Source organism: Macaca mulatta, chromosome 12 (assembly GCF_049350105.2).
Source record: "Macaca mulatta isolate MMU2019108-1 chromosome 12, T2T-MMU8v2.0, whole genome shotgun sequence".
Lineage (NCBI taxonomy): Eukaryota > Metazoa > Chordata > Mammalia > Primates > Cercopithecidae > Macaca > Macaca mulatta.
In genome coordinates this window covers 91,713,039-91,719,335 of record NC_133417.1, presented here as the reverse complement: position 1 = coordinate 91,719,335, position 6,297 = coordinate 91,713,039, and positions in this window count along the sequence as shown.

Here is a 6,297-nt window from a genome sequence, read left to right as displayed (position 1 = left end):
CTCTAGGCTTTCAAACTTATCAGCGTATAGTTTATAATAATCTCTAATGGTCCTTTGTATTTCTGTGGTATCAATTGTGAAATCTGCTTGTTCATTTCTAACTTTATTTGGATCTTTTCTCTCTCTTTTTTTTTTTTTTTTTTTTGACGGAGTCTTGCTTTTTTGCCCAGGCTGGAGTCTAGTGGCACAATCTTGGCTCACTGTAAGCTCTGACTCCCAGGTTCATGCCATTCTCCTTCCTCAGCCTCCCAAGTAGCTGGGACTACAGGTGCCATCCACCATGCCAGGCTAATTTTTTCTATTTTTAGTAGAGACAGGATTTCACCATGTTAGCCAGGATGGTCTTGATCTCTTGATCTCGTGATCCACCCACCTCGGCCTCCCAAAGTGCTGGGATTACAGGAGTGAGCCACTGCGCCTGGCCTAGACTTACCTCTCAATACTGCTTTTGCTGTATTCCATAGGATTTGGTATGTTGTGTCCTATTTTCATTTCTTTCAAGGAATTTTAAAATTTATTTCTTAATTTCTTCTTACCCATGGATTGTTTAGGAGCATGTTGTTTAATTTCCATGTATTTGTATGATTTGAAATGTCCCTTTTTTTAAATTGACTTCTAGTTTTATTCCATTGTGGTCAGATAAGATTTTTTATATGATTTCAGTGTTTTAAAATTTTTTGAGACTTCTTTTATGTTCTCACATGTGGTCAATTATCTCCTGCCAGGGAATTCAAGATGATGGGGAAGCTGGTTGTCTGCCTCAATCTCACTTTTTCCAGTTTAGAAACCACAAGTTGGGGATAATTTTTCTGCATACTTGGCTAGAGTGAGAATTAGGTGGATAACCAGCAAAATTGGTGAAAGGGCATGATGGATGTGGAAATCTAGTTCTCTTATGAGTTGCTCCATTTTTTTCACTTTGCTGTGGTTCCAGAAACTGTCTCATCTTCATATCAGTACATCATACATTTCTCTTTGCCTTTTTTATTTTTATTTTGAGATGGAGTCTTGCTCTGTCACCAGGCTGGAGTGCAGTGGCACAATATCGGCTCACTAAAATCTCCACCTCCTGGGTTAAAGCAATTTTCCTGCCTCAGCGTCCCAAGTAGCTGGGACTATTGTGCATGCCACCACACGCAGCTAATTTTTGTATTTTTAGTGGAGATGGGGTTTCACCATGTTGTCCAGGATGGTCTCAATCTCTTGACCTTGTGATCTGCCCACCTCAGCCTCCCACAGTGCTGGGATTGCAGGCGTGAACTACCACCCTTGGCTTATCTTTGACTTTTGACCAGGGGTATTCAGTCTTTTGGCTTCCCTGGCCACATTGGAAGAATTGTCTTGGGCCACACATAAAATACACAAACACTAACGATAGCTGATGAACTTTAAAAACAAAATTTGCAAAAAAACAAACTTACCTTGTTAGGGTCAGTTACTGGTTCCTTACTTTGTTAATTTGGAATGATCATGATTCCCTGTTTGCTGTTGTTTCTTATGTTTATATATCTATGTCTTTGCATTGAATGATTCATTATTTATTCCAGTCATCTCTAGCTTGTTTTGGTTTTTATTCGATATATTTACTTAGACGTACTTTACCACTAGGTCCCTGACTCCATTTTGGCTCTAGATGGCATCTTAGGCTAAGGTTTGCCTCAGGTGGAGCTCTGCCCCTCCTGAATGAGGGAGGTCTGTTATATCCTAGCAGTATGGGAAGGTTGGCTAGGGGGTTTGTGCCCAGGGAACCTGTGGGATGAATTTTCACAGTGCTAGTGAACAGTCACTCTGATCTGACAGCTCCTTAGGCTGAGTTATAGGGCAGAGTTTCCAAGGCTGGGGATGATATTCCTGCCTACCCCCTTTGTTTCTGTCCTCAGGGGTATTTCTCCCTTGATGCTTCGTGTGAGTTAAGACAGGGTAGATCTCCTGCCCAGGAAACCCAAGATGATGGGGAAGCTGGTTGTCTCCCTCAATCTCACTTTTTCCAATTTAGAAACCACAGTTGGGAAAAAATTTTCTGCATACTTGGAAAAAGTGAGAATCAGGAGACAACCAGCAAAATTTGGGGAGGGGCATGATAGATGTGGAAATCCAATTCTCTTAATGAGTTGCCCAGTTTTTTCACTTTATTGTGGTTCCAGAAACTGTCTCATCTTCATATTTGAGTTCTGGGATATTTCTGGTAATAATCTTGGTGCTGTATATATGTATTTTTGGTATTCTGTTGGTTGCGAGAGACAGAGGCTAGGCAGTGCTTCAGCTAGCTTCTACACAGCAATTTGGAACTCAAATTCTCTCTCGTTTATTATTTTATTAAATGTGTTTTCTTTACCTTTTCCCTTTTCTTCTTCTGGAATGCTCACAATGTGAATATTTGTTCGTTTAATGGTGTCCTATACATAAATTTGTAGGCTTTCATCATTCTTTTTTCTTTATCTCTTTTTCTTTGGTCTGTTATTTCACAATAACTGTCTTCTAGTTCAGAGACTTCTTTCTTCTGCCTAATCTAGTCTGTTTTTGAAGCTCTCAATTACATTTTTATCTCATTAGTTGAGTTATTCAGCTGTGGAATTCATATTTGTATCTTTTTATTTTCCAGTATCTACTTTGTTGAATTTCTCATTAAATTCCTTAATTGTTTTTCTGATTTTATTGAATTGTCTATCTGTATTATTTTGTATCTTCACTAAATTTCCTTAAGATTATTATTCTGAATTTTTTTGTGACATTTTGCTTATTTCCTTATGATTGGGGTCTGTTACTGGAGAATTATTGTGGTCCCTCAAAGGTGTCATGTTTCCTTACTTTTTCATGTTTGATGTGTCCTTCCATTGATTTCTATGCATCTGGCAGAAGGGTCACCCTCTCCAGTTTTATGAAGTAGATGTTGTAGAAAAGATTTATTCATTTAGATGGGTATTGGGCTGTTGGTTTGATGAGGTGTGTTGGCTTTGGTTCTAGGTGGATGCAGTAGTGTAGGCTGTATATAGTTTCTTCAGCTATAATCTATATTAGTAATGTTTGTAAGTGTGTCTGTGGCTTAAGCTGAGAAACATAGTGGTGGCAGTGCAGCTTTGCCAGAAATAGGCTTGCTGGGCTGTTTCTCAGGTCAGAGCACATGATGGGTCAGCCAAGGAGTCTGGCTTATTGGAGTTGAGGGTCTGCTACTCCAGCTGGGGCACAAGCATGTAGTTGCTTAGCCAGCCTGGGGACATGCCTGTCAGGTGTAGCCTCTTTTTGTTTCTCAAGCCTGGGACATGACCACCCAACTACTTAACTGGCCTGGGTGTGTGTTTTAGTGGTGGCCCTCAGGGCTGTTTCTCAGGCCCAGGAGGTCAGTGCACAGCTACTCAACTGGCTTGAATGCATGTCTGTCAGGGATGGCATGTGGAGTTGTTTTTCAGTCCCAGAACACAGGTGCACAGCTCACTGGTCAACTTGAGGACATTTCTGCCAGGGGCTGTTTCTCGGGTGTGAATTGCAGGCAGAGTTTTTGGGCAATCCAGGGCAGGGGCATTTCTCTGTGGGTCAGGCATGCCACAGGGCTGTTTCTCAGGCATTGGACATGAACATGTGGCCACTCTACCAGCCTAGGGGTACGGCACCTGCTCAGTGGGGGACCTTTGGGGGGGATGGGGAGTGAGGCACACAGCAGTCTGCTGGCTCAAGAGTAAGTTCACCCTGGGTGGGTGTGCAAGACTTTTTTCCAACTGGAAGTGTAGGTAGTGGTGGCTGGTTTGTTTCCCTGCTTTGCAGGACCAGGGTCACAGCTGATCCTGGGCCCAAGCTCTACACAGCTGGGTTTGTGGTGGTCAGCCCCCCGCTCCCCACCACCCGGTGTGGGCTTGATGCAATAAAAATGGAGCCCCAGTGCTTCAGAAGTGCAGTGGCTACTTGCCCCCAGAGGAAGACACACTCCAGAGAAGGCCCTGATCTCAACATGGCACTGTGCTGCAGCAGCTTGACTGGGTGTAGGGTGGGAGTATACATCTCATGCTCCTAATCTGGAGCAGTGCACCTATGTGAAGCCCTAACAGCTCTTTCAATTGGGCACAGGGCTTTGAGAGAACTGTATGATACTCCTGTACTAAGGATTTTAGGTATTTACGGTGGCAGTGGGGGCTGATGGGATTTTTCTGCTTACCTTCCTCCCTCACCTCCTCCGCCTCTGCAAGTGGAAGTCCCTCTTGTCTGCACCAATCTGATCTGGGTGGGGAAGATAGGACTTCAGAGGCCAGGTGCCTCCAGACTGCCTTCCTGAGTTTCAATCACCATAGATACATCTCCACTCCCCTGCCGCACTCCAGTGTTTTCCCTTCAACACCTGAGTCAATTCTTAGCTGTATTTTCATTGTCTTGGTCTTTTCTTGCAGGGGGAATGAGCACCAAGCATCTGCAGTCAGCCATCTTGCTGATGATGTCACTCCCATTTTGTACCTTGACCAATATGTCCCAATCCCCACTCCCACTCTCCAGCCCTTAGTAACCACCATCTACTCTCTATTTCTATGAGTTTCATTTTAGAGTCCATGTATAAGTGAGGTCTCACAGTATTTGTCTCTCTGTGCCGGACTTTTTTCACTTAGCAAAATGTCCTCCAGATTCATCTATGTTGTCACAAATGGCAAGATTTCCTTTTTTTAAAGGATGAATAGTGTTTATTTTGTAAATATACCATAGTTTTTAATCCATTCATCCACTGATGAACACTTAGGATGACTTTATAATTTGGCCACTGTGAATAATGCTGCAATGAACATGGGAGTGCAGATATCTCTTCAGTGTACTCATTTCTTTTGACTGTATACTCAGAAGACTACTTGGTGGATTATATGATAGTTCCGTTATTAATTTGAGGAATCTCCATACTGGTTTACGTAATAGCTTACCAATTTACATTCCTTCCAACAATGTGCTATTGTAATTGGGATTGTTTTCTTGATTTCTTTTTCAGATAATTCATTGTTAGTGTTTACAAAGGCAACTGATTTTTGTACATTGATTTTGTATTCTGAAACTTGATTGAATTCATTTATTAGTTCTAAAAGTTCTTTGAAGCCTTTAAAGCTTTTAATGCATAGGATTATGTCATCTGCAGAGACAGTTTACTTCCTTTGTGATTTTAATACTTTTTTTTTCTCTTGTTTAATTGCTCTAGCTAGGACTTTCAGTACTACTTGAATAGAAGTTGTGAGAGTGAATATTGTTCCAGATCTTAGAGGAAACGCTTTCAGCTTTTCATCATTGAGTATGATGTAAGCTGTGGGCTTGTCACATATGGTTTTGTTTTTTTTTTTTTGAGACAGAGTCTTGCTCTGTCGCCCAGGCTGGAGTGCTGTGGCCGGATCTCAGCTCACTGCAAGCTCCGCCTCCCGGGTTCCCGCCATTCTCCTGCCTCAGCCTCCCGAGTAGCTGGGACTACAGGCGCCCGCCACCTCGCCCGGCTAGTTTTTTGTATTTTTTAGTAGAGACGGGGTTTCACCGTGTTAGCCAGGATGGTCTCGATCTCCTGACCTCCTGATCCGCCCGTCTCGGCCTCCCAAAGTGCTGGGATTACAGGCTTGAGCTACCGCGCCCGGCCTCGCTTATGGTTTTTATGATGTTGAGGTGCATTCCTTCTGTAACTAATTTATTGGTAGTTTTTATCATGAAAGGATGTTGAATTTCATTAGATAATTTTTCTTGATACATTCATAATATATTTGTCCTATATTCTGTTAATGTGGTATATCAATTTATTGATTTGCATATATTGAACCATTCTTACATCCCATTAATAAATCCCACCTTACCACAGTGAATAATCATTTTAATGTGCTGTTAAGTTTGGTTCACTAGTGTTTTGATGAGGATTTTTGCATCTATGTTCATCAGAGATACTGGATTGTAATTTTCTTGTAATGGTATTGTCTGGCTTTGGTATCAGGGCCTCATATAATTCACTTGAAAGTTATTTCTTTTTCTTTGATTTTTGGAAGACTTTCAGAAGGATTGGTATTAGTTCTTCTTTAAATGTTTAATAGAATTCAGCAGTGAAGCCATCAGGTCCTGGGCTTTTTTTGGTGAGTGATTTTTTAAAAAAAATTATTAATTCAGTCTCCTTGCTTGTTATTGATCTGCTCAGATTTTCTACTTCATAATTCAGTCTTAGATTGTATGTATCTAGAAATGTATCCATTCCTTCTAGGTTATCCAATTAGTTGGTGTATAATTGGTAATAGTCTTCTTATTAACCTCTTTATTTCTGTGTCTTTAGTTGTAATAGCTCCTTGTTTATTTCTGATTTTGAGTCTT